This window comes from Notamacropus eugenii, chromosome 7, assembly GCF_028372415.1.
Source record: "Notamacropus eugenii isolate mMacEug1 chromosome 7, mMacEug1.pri_v2, whole genome shotgun sequence".
NCBI classification, from domain to species: Eukaryota; Metazoa; Chordata; class Mammalia; order Diprotodontia; family Macropodidae; genus Notamacropus; species Notamacropus eugenii.
The window spans coordinates 100,946,880-100,962,694 of NC_092878.1; the positions used below are offsets into that span (position 1 = coordinate 100,946,880).

The window sequence follows — 15,815 nt, forward strand, 5'->3', positions numbered from 1 at the left end:
TTTCACTTTTGCACATCACTGCCAAGAATTTTTTCCTCATTTTAAGCAAAAATTTGCCATTTTATTGCTTCTAGTTCCACTTTGTGAAGAAAGAAGTCGGATTCCTTTTTTTACTTGAAAACCCTTCACATATGTGAAGACAAATATTTTCTAATTCTAATAAACATCTTCTGCAGTTTATCCATGGTACCAACTATGGTTTGTGTCGGAAAAGAAGAAAAATATGATATAATCAAAAGAATGTTACACATGAACCAAAGAGATCTGGGCTTGAATCCCAATCTAACACTTCCTGGATATTTTATCATAGATGAACCACTTAACTTTTATAAGATGGAAATTATATTTTTACTGCATGCCTCACATACTGTGGTTGTCATAAAAGGCATTTTTTGAACTTTAAGGTGCCAGCTAAATATGTGTAAGAATATCATAAATGTCGGTTATATCTACAAGACCTCCAATGAGTGTTCACTCAGCCTCCATTTGATCAATGGACAATAACCTACAAACATTTGTTAAATCCTGACTATGTTCCAAGCATTGTTCTAAGCACTGGGGATATTGATAAAGAGAGCAAAACAATCCCTACTCATAAAGGGCTAATATTCTAAGGAGGAAATAATGAGTAAGTGTATATGTGTGTGTATGTACACTTAAATATATATGTATATACAAGTAGATTCATATGTACATGTAAGTATATATAGAATATAAAGATGATAAATATAAAGTAGTTAAAGATGAGGCATTTAGGGATGGAAAGTATTAACAATTAGGTAGAGCAAGAAAGACTTCATATTGAACTAAGCCTTCAAGAAAGAGGACTCTGTGAGGCAGAGATAAGGATGGAATATATTTCAAGAATGGGTGTTGGCCAATGTAAAGGCACAGAGATGGGTGACAGGGTGAGGAATAGGATATCATCTTGCCTGAATCATATGGTACATAGGAAGGAGAGTAATGTCTAATGAAGCTAGAATGACAACTTTAAAAGCAAAACAGAGGAATTTATACTTTGTCCTAAGGGCAACAGGTTGCTCTTTAAGTTATTTGAGTGAGGAAGAGATGTGGTCACATCTGAGGTTAAAGAAATTCACTTTGACAACAGTGTTTAGGATAGATTCAAGTGGAAAGAAGCTTGAGTCAAGGAAACCAATTAGGAGGCTGTTGCAATGATCCAAATGAAAAGTGATGAGAACAGGAACTGAGGTGACAAGACCTATGAGTAAAGAAGAGGGAGTGAGAGATGTGGTGGTACAAACAAAAAAATTGACAACTGATTGAATATTTAGAGCGATGGAGATTAAAAAGTTGAAGGTAATACTGAGGTTATGAATCTGAGACACTAGAAGGATGATGGGACACTCAGTAGAAATAGGGAAGTTTGAAAGAGGGAAAGGTTTGGGGGAAAGACAGAGTTCCTTTTGAGACTTGATCCCCTCCAGAGATAGGGATTCACTACTTTCCAATTAAGATTTCCCTTGTGCTGAGGCAAAATCTGCCTCTCTCTGCTTTCAGAATATTACTGTTAAGAGCTACGGTGTTAGTAAGATGGTAACATAGCCCTCATTCTGTTTTTTATGAATATCTTTTCACAACTTCTAATGTATGTCAGGGTTCTGCCAAAAAAAAAAAAAATGCTGGACTATTCCACCAATCAACCCAGACAGTCTTTCCTTTACCATCTGACAGGATCAAAGAAGACAGAAAAGGTGGGGGAGTTAATGGAGGCTGTGGTAACACCTTCAATGGCTTAACCCCAAGGACAGAACAAAAATTGGTCAATTTCCACTTGTCAGGGCAGTGTGTATAACCAGCCCACTGAAGCTGTTACTTGGCTCTGAATAATGTGCTTTAATTCTGCATTTAGATTTCCATAGTATTCACCACTCTGGCTTTTAAATATCCCTTCTTTCTCCCTGTCACCTTCCATGCAGTCAAGAGTTGCACATATTTTTGTTCATGTGAACTAAACTGAAGAGTACAGCTGAAGTGATAATGAATCTGCATCTTGAAAGTCTTAGATTCATAATAAGCAATCTGCACAAACATATCTAATTGTTGAGACATGAGCAGTTTTCAATTGTCTATGAATATGTTAAAGCAAAGCTATAGATAAATTTCAGTCACCATTTTGCATCAAAATGCACTGAGACCTTGAAATTTCTTCTTCTTTTCTTCCTTTGTGTCTTTCTTTCTCCTCCTCTTTCTTTATTGTCCTTCCCACGGCTTCCTCCTTCTTCTTTTTTACCTCTATCCTCTTTACTCCTTCCTCTACCTCTTCCCCTCTCTTTCTTTTGCCACTTACTTATGTGACTTTGAGCAAGTAACCTAGCTTCTCTGGGCTTCAGTTTTCTCTTCTGTAAATTTAAGGGAGAAGGTAGACTTAGAAGGGCTTCTTCAACTTTTTCCACTAATGACCCCATCAGCGCTTTTTGAGCTACGGGTCGTGAGAAGTCCCTTATAGCCCTTAATCTGCTCCTGTGGTTACTTACTTATAATTTTATCCATTTTAAATAACCCCAGTCTACTGATGCGTAGTGGCACTTCTTATAAACCATCATCTGTGTTGTTCACTACTGCCTATTGTTCTTATGATACTGTTTGGTTGGTTGATTTTTGTTTTGATCTAAACCCATAATTTTATTGTTGTAGGGAACTCCCAGTGAGAAAACTCCCTCTTCTTATGTACCTTTGTCATTCATTTGTAACTAACGGTCATAAAGGGTTTTCTGGAGCATTGAGAGGTTAAGTGACTGTCACATCACTTAGGCAGTCTGTCAAAGACAGGTCTTCTCCCAGCTTCTCCTGACTCCTAAACCATCCCTTTCTTCACTGTGCCAACTCTACCTCTTGAAAGATTGTTAATATTTTAAAAGGATATAATTCTGCAGATAGCTGTCAAATTACTATTGTGGTTAAATAAGAATGAGTCATGAAATACAGTCCATGCCAATTGCATACAAACAGCATGGTCCATCTCTTTTAAGGAGAATTAGGAGAAGTCATGCAGAGTAATGGATTCTTCCCATCTTTTAACAGCTTTGGAAATAAAAACCATAGCATATGTGTTAAAAATTTCTCTTGACTGAATTATCTTTGAGGCCAAAAGAAAATTTAGTCATAAAATTTCCCTCATGGATCTTTAAGAGCATGTATTTTTTCCAAGCTACTTCAACTAATAGAATAGATGGGAGGTGCTGGTGGGGCAATGCGATGGTTGATATTAGACCAGTGGAAAAAAAACTATGGAAAAGAAAGAGAGTCCTCTAATTCAGAATTTATAGAGCATTATAGGCTGTTCAGAATCAAAAGAACATTTAACAGATTGGAATATGTTAAGTTGCAGGTATAACAGTAGGTAGTGTAGGGAGATGGAGTCTGAAGCCTTTAGCTGTTGGAGGAAAACATCAGGTTTCATAGTTGATCAAGGATTTGGCATTCTATGTGAGTCCACCTGAGGGCTTACATTATTGAACATTTTTATCACTGACTTGTATAACAGCATGAGAAATGCACTCATTAAAATGTTGGATAACAAATGTCAAATAATACTGACTACATCAAAATGAGTTCTGACTGACTGGGCTCTATCTGGGGAAAGTCTTCTCTTTTTATTTGTTTGTTTAGTTTTTGATATTAACTTTGATAAGATTTTGAGTTCCAAATTTTTCTCTGTCCCTCCTTTTCCCCCCTTTCCAAGATGGCATGCAAGCTAATACAAGCTATATATGTACCGTCATATTAAGCATATTCCCACATTAGTCATATGAAAGAAGAATCAGAACAAAAAGGAAAAACCACAAGAAAGGAAAAAAAAGAGAAAATAGTATGCTTTGATCTGCATTCAGGCTCTATACTTTTTTCTCTGCTTGTGGATAGCATTTTTCATCACAACTCTTCTGGAATTGTCTTAGATCATTGTATTGCTAAGAGAAGTTAAGTCAATCAAATTTGGCCATTGCACAGTGTTACAGTTGTTACTATGTACAGTGTTCTCCTGGTTCTGCTCACTTCACTCAGCGTCAGTTCATGTAAGTCTTTCCAGGTTTTTCTGAAATGCACCTGCTCATCATTTCTTATAGCACAATACTCTTCCATTATATTCATATATCACAGCTTGCTCAACCATTCCCCAACTGATGAGCATCACCTCAATATCTAATTCTTTGCACCACAAAAAGAGCTGCTATAAATATTTTTGTACATGTGGATCATTTTTCTTTTTTTTAATGATCTCTTTGGGATATAGACCTAATAGTGTTATTTCTAGATCAAAGGGTATGCAGTTTCATAGCCCTTTGGGCATAGCTCTAAGTTCCTCTACAGAATGCTTGGATCTCTTAACAACTCCACCAACAATGCATTAGTGTTCCAATTTTCCCATGTATTCTCCAATATTAGTCATTTTCCTTTTTTGTCATATTAGCCAATCAGATAATGATTTAGAGCATATTTTCATATGACTATCGATAGCTTTAATTTCTTCATCTGAAAACTGCTTAGTTCATATTGTTTGATCATTTATCAATTGGGGAATGAGTTGTATTCTCATAAATGTGACTCAGCTCTCTCTATGTCTTAGAAACAAGACCTTTATCAGAGACACTGACTGTAAAAATTGTTTCCCAGTTTTCTACTTCCCTTTCAATCTTGGTTGTGTTGACTTTGTCTGTGAAAAACCTTCTTAATGTAATCAAATATTACCCATTTTGCATTTCATAATGTTCTCTAGGCCTTCTGATGGTTAACTATTCCTTGCTCTCCTAATTTGCTGATGCTATCACCCTTTATGTCTTAAGTTATGCACCCATTTTGACCTTATTGGGTATATGGTATAAGATGTTGGTCTGTGCCTAGTTTCTGCCATAGTTTTTTCCAGTTTTCTCAACAATTAAGATTATGAGTTCTTATTCCAGAAGCTAATGTCTTTGGGTTTATCAAACAGTAGATTACTATAGCCATTGACTACTATGAATTGTGTACATAACCTATTCCACTGATCCACCACTCTGTTTCTTAGCCAGTACCAAGTAGTTTTGATGATTGCTGCTTTATTATACAGTTTTAGATCTGGTAGGGCTAGGCTACCTTCCTTGCATTACTTTTTATTAATTCCCTTGATATTCTGAGTCTTTTGTTCTTCCAGATGAATTTTATCATTTTTTCTAACTCTATAAAATAATTTTTGTAGTTTGATTGGTATGGCACTAAATAAGTAAATTAATTCTGGCAGAATTGCCATTTTTATTATATTAGCTCAGCCTACCCATAAGCAACTGATACTTTTCCAATTATTTAAATCTGTCTTTATTTATGTGAAATGTATTTTGTAATTGTCTTCCTATAGTTCCTGGGTTTGTCCTGGCAAGTAGGCTCCCACATATTTTATATTTTCTACAGTTTTTATATTTTCTAATGCTTAAATGGAACTTCTCTTGCTATCTCTTGCTGCTGGGCTTTGTTAAGTAGTATATAGAAAAGCCACTGATTTCTGTGAACTTATTTTATATCCTACAACTTTGCCAAAGTTATTTATCATTTCAAGTAGTTTTTTACTTGATTCTCTAGAATTCTCTAAGTATATCATCATATGATCTGCAAAGAGTGATAACTTAGTTTCTTCTTTGCCTATTCTAATTCCTTCACTTTCTTTTTCTTCTCTTATTGCTAAAGCTAACATTTCTACTACAATATTGAATAGCAGTGGTGATAATGGACATTGTTGTTTCATCCCCTCCCCCATCTTATTGGGAATGCTTCTAGCTTACCCTCATTGCATATAATGTTTGCTGATGGTTTTAGAAAGATACTACTTATCATTTTAAAGAAAGCTCCATTTAGGGAATTTCTTGTCTGACCCTTAGAAAAAGTCATTCAAAGTTCTCAGGAACCAGTCATCTGAACCAAAAAGGGGTTTATAAGAGACTTAAGTATCCATGGGTAGGATTCAGCTGTGTGTGTACACACACATATATATATGAACATATATACATACATGTATATGTATATGTGTGTGTACATACATATATCTGAGTCTTTGGGAGCTCTAGACAAAACTGAAATAAGCCATGTTTCTCTTTCATTCTTTGCCAGTCTCATTTCATTATCCTTTCCCATATTTCCTTGTACACAGCAAGGCATATTTTCATCTAACCTCAGAGTTTCTCATAGCCATGCTCCCACATCTGAAGTTTACCCCCCTTTAAACCTGTCATGAGGAACAAATGATATAACGTATGGCAAGTACTTTGCAAAGTTTATAATTATCAGCTATCATCAATATTATTATCATTATTGATCAAAATCAGTTCTCAAATAGAGATCTAATAAACTGTTTCCTACCAAAATATTAATAACTAATAATAGTACACGGTGTTTTTAAGGTTTACAAATGTTAGTTCACTTGATCCTCTCAACAACCCTGTAAGAGTATTCCCATCTTACACTTGAGGAAATTGAGTCAAACAAAAGTTAAGTGACTTGCCCAGGATCGCACAACTAGTAAGTAGCTGAGGTCAGATCTGAACTCCAGTCTTCTCTGATGTCAGGTCCAGCACTAATAACTATTAACCACCTGTCTTTACTGTAGCTTTGTAAGCTTTATAAGTCAATCCTTTCAGACGGTATCTTGAAGTTCTATGTAGTGAAGCAGCATATCCGTTATGAAAGCCTGGGGAAAAATAATCCACAACTGGGGTAGAACAGGGTGTTATTCTGGAGTATTTGGATTAGGTAATTAAATAACTCCACCTCTGTGTGACTGTAGATGCTGAATGGGTTAAATCGCCTTTTCTTCCTTCAACAATTCTTCCTACAATATGTTTTCCAGAACACTCTATGTTCTGGTCACTGTCTTCTGAATTTATGACACATTCCTATTGCCGAAACAACTTTAGATTCTGTTTGCTACTGTTAGAAATGTAGATAAACATTTTGACAGATGATGTTTTCAAATTTCAAAAAATTAGCTTTTAAATCTAGTTCAAGACTCAGATATCTGCAGATTCAAACAAAAGTAGGGGAGTAAAGTGGAAGGAACATGAATTAGGAACTGAGAGGTATGGATTTATTTCTGACTGATCCTGATTTTCTGTCCTACCTCTGGTATATCACATTCTCTCTTTGCCTCAGTCTTCCCATATATAAAATGGGGATAATACCTGCTTGGCCACACTGGATATGATGAAAAGTATTTATAAGATGTCAGTTTCTACTGAAAGACAATTTTAAAGTAATCTACAAATTTAAATCACCAAGAAATGTAATGTATAATTTTTATGATTCCATGTCAGAAAAGAAACACTACGACAGTATATTTGTTTGAACAAGACTTTGGTCCAGATCCATGATCTCCATGAGATGGGAAATTCCTAAAGCAGAAAATCCTTTAACCAGTGTAAATGCATAATTTGTCAGTAATTTAGCAAGCTGACTATAGAATTGAGGGGTTAAGTGTTTTCTCTAGGGTCTCACAGCTTCATATCAGAGGCAAGACTTAAAGCTATGTATTATTAATTGCAAGGCTCCACTATGCCATCCTCCTCCTGTTAAGATACTTATCTAGAGTAGTTATTGATATTATTTTTAAATTGTTATCTTTAAAAACACAGGAATTAATTTTAAACTAGACTGTTGGTCATTTTGAAAATCTTTTGTTTCCAATAAGACATGAAAATCATTTATAACAGTACCTTGAACTTCCTTATCTTGGGACATTTATCTTTACAGCCTCCTATGGAAAGAAAAAAAGATCCCACTAATTATGTAGTAAAAGACCCTTTGGGCAAGACATAGGTTGTTTCTTTTCTAGCACCCCAGGTAATAATGAGTTGATATCCTAAGGCCTGAGGTTTAATATACTTAGAAAACATTTCTAACTTTGCTGATTCCAAATGCAGATGGTCTCCTTTATGGCTATGGCTTCATTTTTATGTTTCTGTCATTCACAGCCTGGTACCTCACCATGGGACTTTGCATGCCTGTCCCATGACCACAGCAGTTTTGGTACCACTATACTTTGTTTTGTCATTTCACCATAGCTTTTTAGTCTGATACTGCAAGGGTGACAGTGAGAGAGAATGTGTTTCTTATTTTCTCATGAAGACAAGCTCTGTACACCACACTGAGGTATAGTGGTCATCCAGAAATTAAACAAATATCCAGCCAGTTGGGGATTCTTCAGAGCTACCTCTAAAATCCTCCTCTCAATCTCAGAATTCCCTTATGCCTAACTCTCAAGTGTTATTAAACTGTATGATACAGTAGAAAGAGTATGGAATTATGCTGAAAGTTTCAAATGTTGACTGTGCCGTTTAATACTTCTGTGACCTGTGCAAGTCTTAAGGGCCTCATTTGTGAAATGAAGGAGCTGATTTAGATAGTCTGTGAGGTCCCTTCTAGTTAAATGAATAGTTGCATGATACTCTGATACTCAAAGGATATGTTTCAGGGAAATCTACCTTTGTCTACATACCACATAAGTCCAAGTTATGTTTCTGTGTATCAGAGAGTTTTATGAAACATTTCCTCCAAGCTGGGTGGCACTTGGTTTGGAATCAAGAAGACTCATCTTCATGAGTTCAAATCCAGCCTCAGACACTTACTAGCTATGTGACCCTGGGCAAGTAACTTAGCCCTGTTTGCCTCGGTTTTTCCATCTGCAAAACAGCTGGAGAAAGACACGGCAAACCATCCCAGTATCTATGCCAAGAAAACTCCAAGTGGAGTTCATGAAGAGTCGGACGTGACTAAAATGACTCAACGACAATAGTTTTCCTCTAATTGCCCAGCATATTCTTCTCCTATTTTAAGCCACTGCGCATCTCTGAATTTCTTGTCATCACCCATCTTCCACACGTAACGAGTCTTAACAGAGTTTTGTTCCATCACCTGAGCTGATAGACTGCTTGTGTTGCAGAACTTCAGTGCGGATCCCATGACCCTGACAGTACCATTCAGTAAGCCATTCCACATTTTGTAATAAATCAGTTGAGAAAGCAGTATAAGTCTAGAAGGCTGATGTGGTGCACCCCAGGTCCCATCACTCAGCCAAGTTCAGGTAGAGAGTCTTTCTTTCATACCCTGTGACCTACAAAAACTGTTTCTTTTAACACTTTCTTAAGCTACCCTTAACCTAGAACATAAAAGTGTGATAGTAAGAAAACACTGTTTAGGACTGAGAAAAAAGGCCCAGTAGTGGCATGCACAACTTGTGTCTCCCCATCCTGGAGTCTACCTGCAGAAGAGCTTCATGACTTATGAAATAGATGTACAGCCTGCCAGTTATCCGATTTAGCATGTGCATCAATGAAGGGCTCATTCTCCCCTAGATGTAAACCCGTGGAGAGTAGCCTTCTGTGGATTTTTACAAGTCTACCCGCCAGCACTGCATTGGGAGATTGCACTCAACATTCTTTATTTACAGATGTATTTTATTTAGCCAATTTTCCTTCACATAAATAGCTTTTCCCCCTCTCTTTGCTTGCCAAATAAGACCATGTATTTTTATTACCTCCATGCCTGGTAATTCCTGTAGCATTCTCAACTGTTGTGAAATTGCCATCCTTCTCTGATTTTTGTCTTTGTTAACTTTGGAATAAATTCCGCAAAGATCTTTCACATGCATAAAAATCTTTAATAATACTGAATTACTGACAAGAGTTTACCAAAAACTAAACATAGGGAATTTTGAGCCAGGCAGTGAGATAAGGCTGGACGATTTACTTCTCCCTGTTTTCAGGGAAGCATTGTACATGGCACAATTATTACTGGGTATGATTCTCATTAGACAACATCTTAAGTAGAATAAGAGTCCCATTTTATTGAGATTTTCTGTAATAAAAATATACAGTAAAGCTGTTGCCCATCTGGTAAAAAAACTAAAATGAAATAAAATTGTGCTCCAAACACAAACATCACAGAATTATTTTACTTTTTACATTCAACATCTGGGTCATATCCCCTGGATTACTTTTACACTTCAAAGACTATTAAAACTAATAATGTGACCAAGTCTATCATTCAGTGGATTTTTGTGTGGTAAGACTATACAGCAGTAATGAATGAAAAATATTTACAAAGGTCTTGATGGTTTGCCATTAAAAAACTACACTGCTTAACTCAACCACATTTCACTTTTTTACAAAGGAGGTGATGTCTGGGTTGACAGTTTGTGAATTTCAGTATTATGTAAGTTCCTGACTGGTCCCTGAAAATCAGAGTTCAAAATAGAAATCCTAGCAGAACAGTAAGTCTAGTATATCCTACTTCTTCCTCCACCAGGAGCCAAGACCTAGCTGAGCATCTTATCATCTTTCCTGCCTTTGTTCCTCTTCTCCTCTCTAGACCATACCAGAGACCAATATTAGAAAAGACCAGATGCATCAATTGATGCAAAAAAATTATTATATTTTTACTTTAAAATAAAAATTTTCATCCCATCTCCTTTTTTTGCCTTTTAGGTTAAAATAATAATAATAATAATTCAGTGTATCAGTGTATCAACTTGTTCCTTAAAGGTTTTTTTATATTCCTGTCTTCCTTGTATAATCTATTCAGTTTTGGTGGGTGAGTACAAATTCACCCCCCAAAATATGTCAAACTAACTAGCCCTATACCATGTTTTCCATCCCACTATGCATTCATCTACCAGGAGGCAGGATTTTATCCCAGCATCTTGTCATCTGCCACATCCCCTTCCCCATGCCCCCACTTTCTCCGTCTTGCTCTGGGAACACTATAACAGATCAACTTGCTCTTTGACTTTACTTTCAATTCCTGTGACTTCTGAGACCAAAATTTTTTTCCGCGATCATCAGTCCTCTATGTATGGTATCCCCCTTTTTAAAATATAGCTCCTTGAGGTCAAGGACTTTCTGATTTTGTGTTCAAACCCCAGCATCAAGTGCAATGTTCTTTACAGAGACTAGGGACTTCACAAAGTCTCCTCATTCATTCATTGTGTATATTTTAAGATGGAAAGGGCACCCCCCGCCATGTTTCTCAATTTACAAAGGTGTATCAGGTTGCAACCACAAAAGATTAGACACTTTTTGCATGTGCCCAAAAGAAAACAGGAAAAGGATGCAGCATTCAATTAGCGGACTAGTTATTTGGTCTCTACATGAGCTCAAAGAATAGGTTGGCTTGATCTTTTTATTGAACTGGCTAAATGTGCTAGTTGTTTTGGTATTTTATCAGTGGTCTTAAAAGTTCCAGTAGCAAGGCTCTTGTGAGTACTCATCTCAGTTCTCCAACTCATTCCAAGCTCTGCAGGGCAAAAAAGCAAGGCCAAAAGTCTCCATTGGCTGCTCTTATAAGAAAGAAAGCCAAGTTCTACTTCCTGGGTAAACCTACAGAGAAATTTCTCTATGGGTTCATGTCATTTGAGCCAGCCTACACTCTGTGGGTCAGATAATTGGATTATTGAAGGAATCACATTGTGCTTTCTGAAATCAGTCACATAGAAGTCCTTCAAGTGAAAGTATTGCTGACAGTAGGTGTGATTTGGTACCAACTGGCACAGCCCTTCTAGACGATGAATGTTCTGGAGCATCATGTAATGAAAGAGTACTTCCTTTAGGATGAGACCTGGATTTCAACCTTAATTCTGCTATTACCTCTGTGACCTTGGGCAAACCCCTTAGCATCCCTGAGTCTCAGTTTCTTCATCTGTAAAAAGAGAAGATTGGACAAAATGATCTCTAAGATCTGTTCAAGCTTTATATCCTGTGGTGCTGTGTGGTCATCCTGAATTTTCTGGTGGGGAGAGGGGATTAGACCTCTGGCTTTATTTTTAGAGTAAGGAAACTTCCTTAGCACCTTTGCTATATTTTATAGTCTTAGAGAACTCCTAAGTCACTGAGAAATTAAGTAAACTGTACAACAGTATAGACAAGGTATGTCAGAGAAAGGACTGGAAACTAAAGCTTCCTCTGAGGTCAGCTCTACCTGCTAGTTTCTGAGTGAAACTCAGAACATTAACAAGAAACACGTACACACACACACACACACACACACACACACACACACACACACACTTGTAACAGAGGCCTTTTATTGAAGGGGATGGGGAAAAAATAACTAAAAAACTCAACTCTCCACTAAAAATTAACTAAAAAAAAAAAAAAGTCATTGTCCTCCAACTGTCTGCTCCACCCTCAGAGAGAAAGCCATGTCCAGGGGTGCTCCATTATGCTGTTTTGCACTGCTGTGTCTCATTGGATACATACTTGTAGATATCCTCATGATAGAGCATTTATCTTTACATACCATCCTTTCTGAGGCTACGCCCCAAACCTCCACTTACACTCAAACCCCAGATGCCAGAGAACAGCTGATTCAGGATTCTAAGATCTCTCTCAGTTTTCTAGTACTCACAAGCCCATACTATTCTGCTTCCCATTGATTATCAGCTAACAGCTTCAATTAGCTTTTAGCAAAGAGGGTAGCGTAGCATGTCATCCCCTGACATGACAAAGTAAGGATAGTTGGTACAAAGAATAATTTCCCCAAAAGTACAGGGCATACTCTCCCACAAAACTCAGAGGGTCCTTACAGAGAGTTGGCCCAAGGTACAATGGTGGTGAGACAGATGCAAACTTGTGACTGATGGAAGGGTAACTTGCATCTCCTACTTAACTGAAGTTCATTCCTGATTCTTGGGCAGCCTTTTTGTCTGGTACTGAGGGATCATTCTTGAAGTTGGTTACTCTGTCAGGTAACTACCTTTCTTTGTTCTGTGTCCCTATTTGTCCTGGGTGTATACTCTGAATTCAGTGCCAGCTACTGGTCTGTTTAACATGGTCAGTGACCAGGAGAAGACCAGACATGTAACAGTTCTGGGCATGCTCCCCCACCCTCACTTACTACCTCTGGTACAGCCTCAAAGATCTGCTACTTTAACACTGTCCTGAATCTAAATCCTCTACCATTTGACTGTTTCACCATTGGAATGTATCTTTCAAACTGGTTATGTTTTTATCCATAATCCCAGATATATATCTTATCCTTTCAGCCAGTCACAAGATATTTCCTGTGTGATGTCATCTGACTCCTCCAAGGAGTTATTTGCTCTCCCCTCCTTCCAGATTGATTCAGGACTTATTTGTGCCAAGTTTACACATCTGATCATTTTTCAATTGATTGATTGATTGATTCAGTACAGCAATTGGGTATTATGTATTTATTTACATTAACCATCCTTCTTAGATGTGAGAGCTAGCTTTCAGAAAAAATATGGAGTAGAAGTTTGCCTTTCATTCCCTCTCCAGACCTATTTCTGCCTTCCTTGAACTTATTCTGTTTTTCAGGTGCTTAGTCTATGCCCCATTCTTGCTTTTAAGTGACTGTAACAAAGACCCCCTTAACTATTTACAGAACCCTAAGGTGTTAACTAACAACACCTGAAAGTGAGGGCCTTGTCAGAATCATTCATATTTTTAAGAGATATTCTTAAGGAAAAAAAATTTTGAATGGCCCAAAGAAAAAAGTCTTAATGATGCAGAGGTAAGTAATAGGGCAGGAACCAAACTTCAGTCTCCTCCACTACGTTGTAAGTAGATGGCTACTGCTACATAAAACCAGCCTTATTGTCTATTGACCACTGACACAAAAATGACACATGCCTGAAAAATAACTTTCCATACAGGGATACCCTCTCACATCACTCCATTGGAAAAGTCACCTGTCTGTGGTTCAAGTTTCCCCAACTTTAAAATGAATAAAAAGTTGTGATGTTTTGTATCTCAGGTCCTCCTCCAGACTTATTTCTACAGATATAAATATTTCCAACCCAAAGCACCATCCCTTCCCCCAGAGAGTCCACAATCTTATGCTATGATTCCATCTCAAGCCACCCCAATACCTGTGTGTAACTATTATGGAGCCTCTCTTGTCACTCTTCTCAGGGCAGGTCCGTCCAGTGATTTCTCTGTGAAGAGATAATTATGCATTGTGTCAAAAGCTAGAGATATAAAGAGAAGCAAAAAGGGAGCTCCTGTCCTCAAGGGTTTACATTCTAATGAAGGGAAAACAGTGTGCAAAACATTATATAACAATAACAACAACGGTCAAGTATCACCTTCTATGCAAAGCTTCTCCTGATCCCCCAACCGCTAGTGCCATCTCTGACTTCTTTGCATTTAACTACCTTTGTATTAATTCTAAATATGATTAGTGTAATGAATTGGCTAGAGAACCAGTCTTGAAGTCATGAAGACCTGCCTCATAATACACACTAACTCTATGAATGAGGCAAGTCACTCAGTGGTCTAGGCAACTAAGTCAAGTCAACAAGTGCCTACTGTGTGCTGAACACCGTTCTGAGTGCTGAAAATAGAAAGAAAGGGAAGAAATAGACCTTACCCTCAAGGATCTCATCTTCTAATAGAGGAGACCACAATTATGCAAATAATTATGTACAGCAAGGCTACATGCACAACTAAGCCCATAAGATGCAGCGAAGATGCCAAATGTAGATGTAAGTGGAGTTTGTTTATCTGGGAGTTCCCTATACAAGTCACAAATCTGGTACCCGTCCCTATATTTAGTTGGTATATTCTTACATGTGTACATTTTGTCTCCCCTTATAGAACATTAGTTCCTATAGAGCATGAATAGTTTCCATTTTTATCTTCTTGCCTCTGGTGCTCAGAATAATGCCTGGAATATAGTAGGTGCTTGTCGATTAATTGATATATCTTGTGTGTGTATGTATATGTGTATATACATATACACACACATATAACATATGTGTATACATACACATATACATACATATATACATATACGTATATCTCCTCCTGCACTCATAGTAACCATAGCCTCAATGCCATGTGCTTGGGATATGATCTCCTTTGTCTTTTCCCTCTAACTGCCCTGAAATGTCACTGCCTTGAAAAAATCTCTGAACATTTGTGAAGGGTGACAGTTTCCCCTACTTCCCCTATGTCTTCTGAATTCCACATTTCCTCAACCATCAATCACCATTCTAACCTTGCATTAGCTTGCACACAATGTAAGTATTTAATCTTAGTTCTTTCTCTATCTGTTCAGTGTTTATTTAGTGGTCTCTGAAATCATAGATGAGAAGAAGGCAGAAGAAATCCACGGATTTCAGTTACCCATAGTTATATACACTACATTTTTATCCACCGTGGCATTATCTGACTGAGGTCATAACCCCAAAAGCACAAGGATTGTTTTGCTTAACATATATTATCCAGTGCTACACAGAGTAGGCACTTATTAAAGGCATTGGAATAGAGATACTGATCAAAGTTCCCCTGAACAGACATAGTTGAGGGGTAGAAAAGGGGGAGAGAGAAAAAGACTGGGGTGGGGGGAGAGTCCCAATTCACTTTTTCATTGATATAATTCATTCAACAAACATTTATTAAGCAACTCGTATGTGCAGAGTTGAAAAAACAAAAAATGAAATAGTTCCTGCTCTCCAAAGGCTTCCATTCTCCTGTTAATCTAATCAGTTGCTTGAGTAACCTTCCTATTACTCTGCAGAAAGAGGGTATTTACTCCAAATGCTGGTTCTGCAACTTACTAGATGAGTGACTTTCAACAATCGCTTTACTTCCCCAAGATTCCACTTTCTTATCTTTAAAATGAGTATAATAACACTTGCACTGCCCATCCCCACTGTGATCTTCTTAAGGGAGTTAATTATTTTATGGTAAATAGTTTTACCAGAAGAGAGACTCTGAGCAATAGTCCCAAGTTAGGCTTCTTGTTTTAGCCATTGAGAAGAGAGAGTAAATACTGAGTGGTCTACTTTTGGCTTGAGCAATGGAGGGGGA

General features: G+C 37.3%; 1 protein-coding gene across 9 annotated transcripts in view; it reads left to right on the plus strand.

The window, feature by feature from the left end:
- The window catches only part of TENM3 (teneurin transmembrane protein 3), a 3,393,579-nt gene that overhangs the window by 3,196,461 nt on the left and 181,303 nt on the right, over window positions 1-15,815 (plus strand). The window lies entirely within an intron of this gene.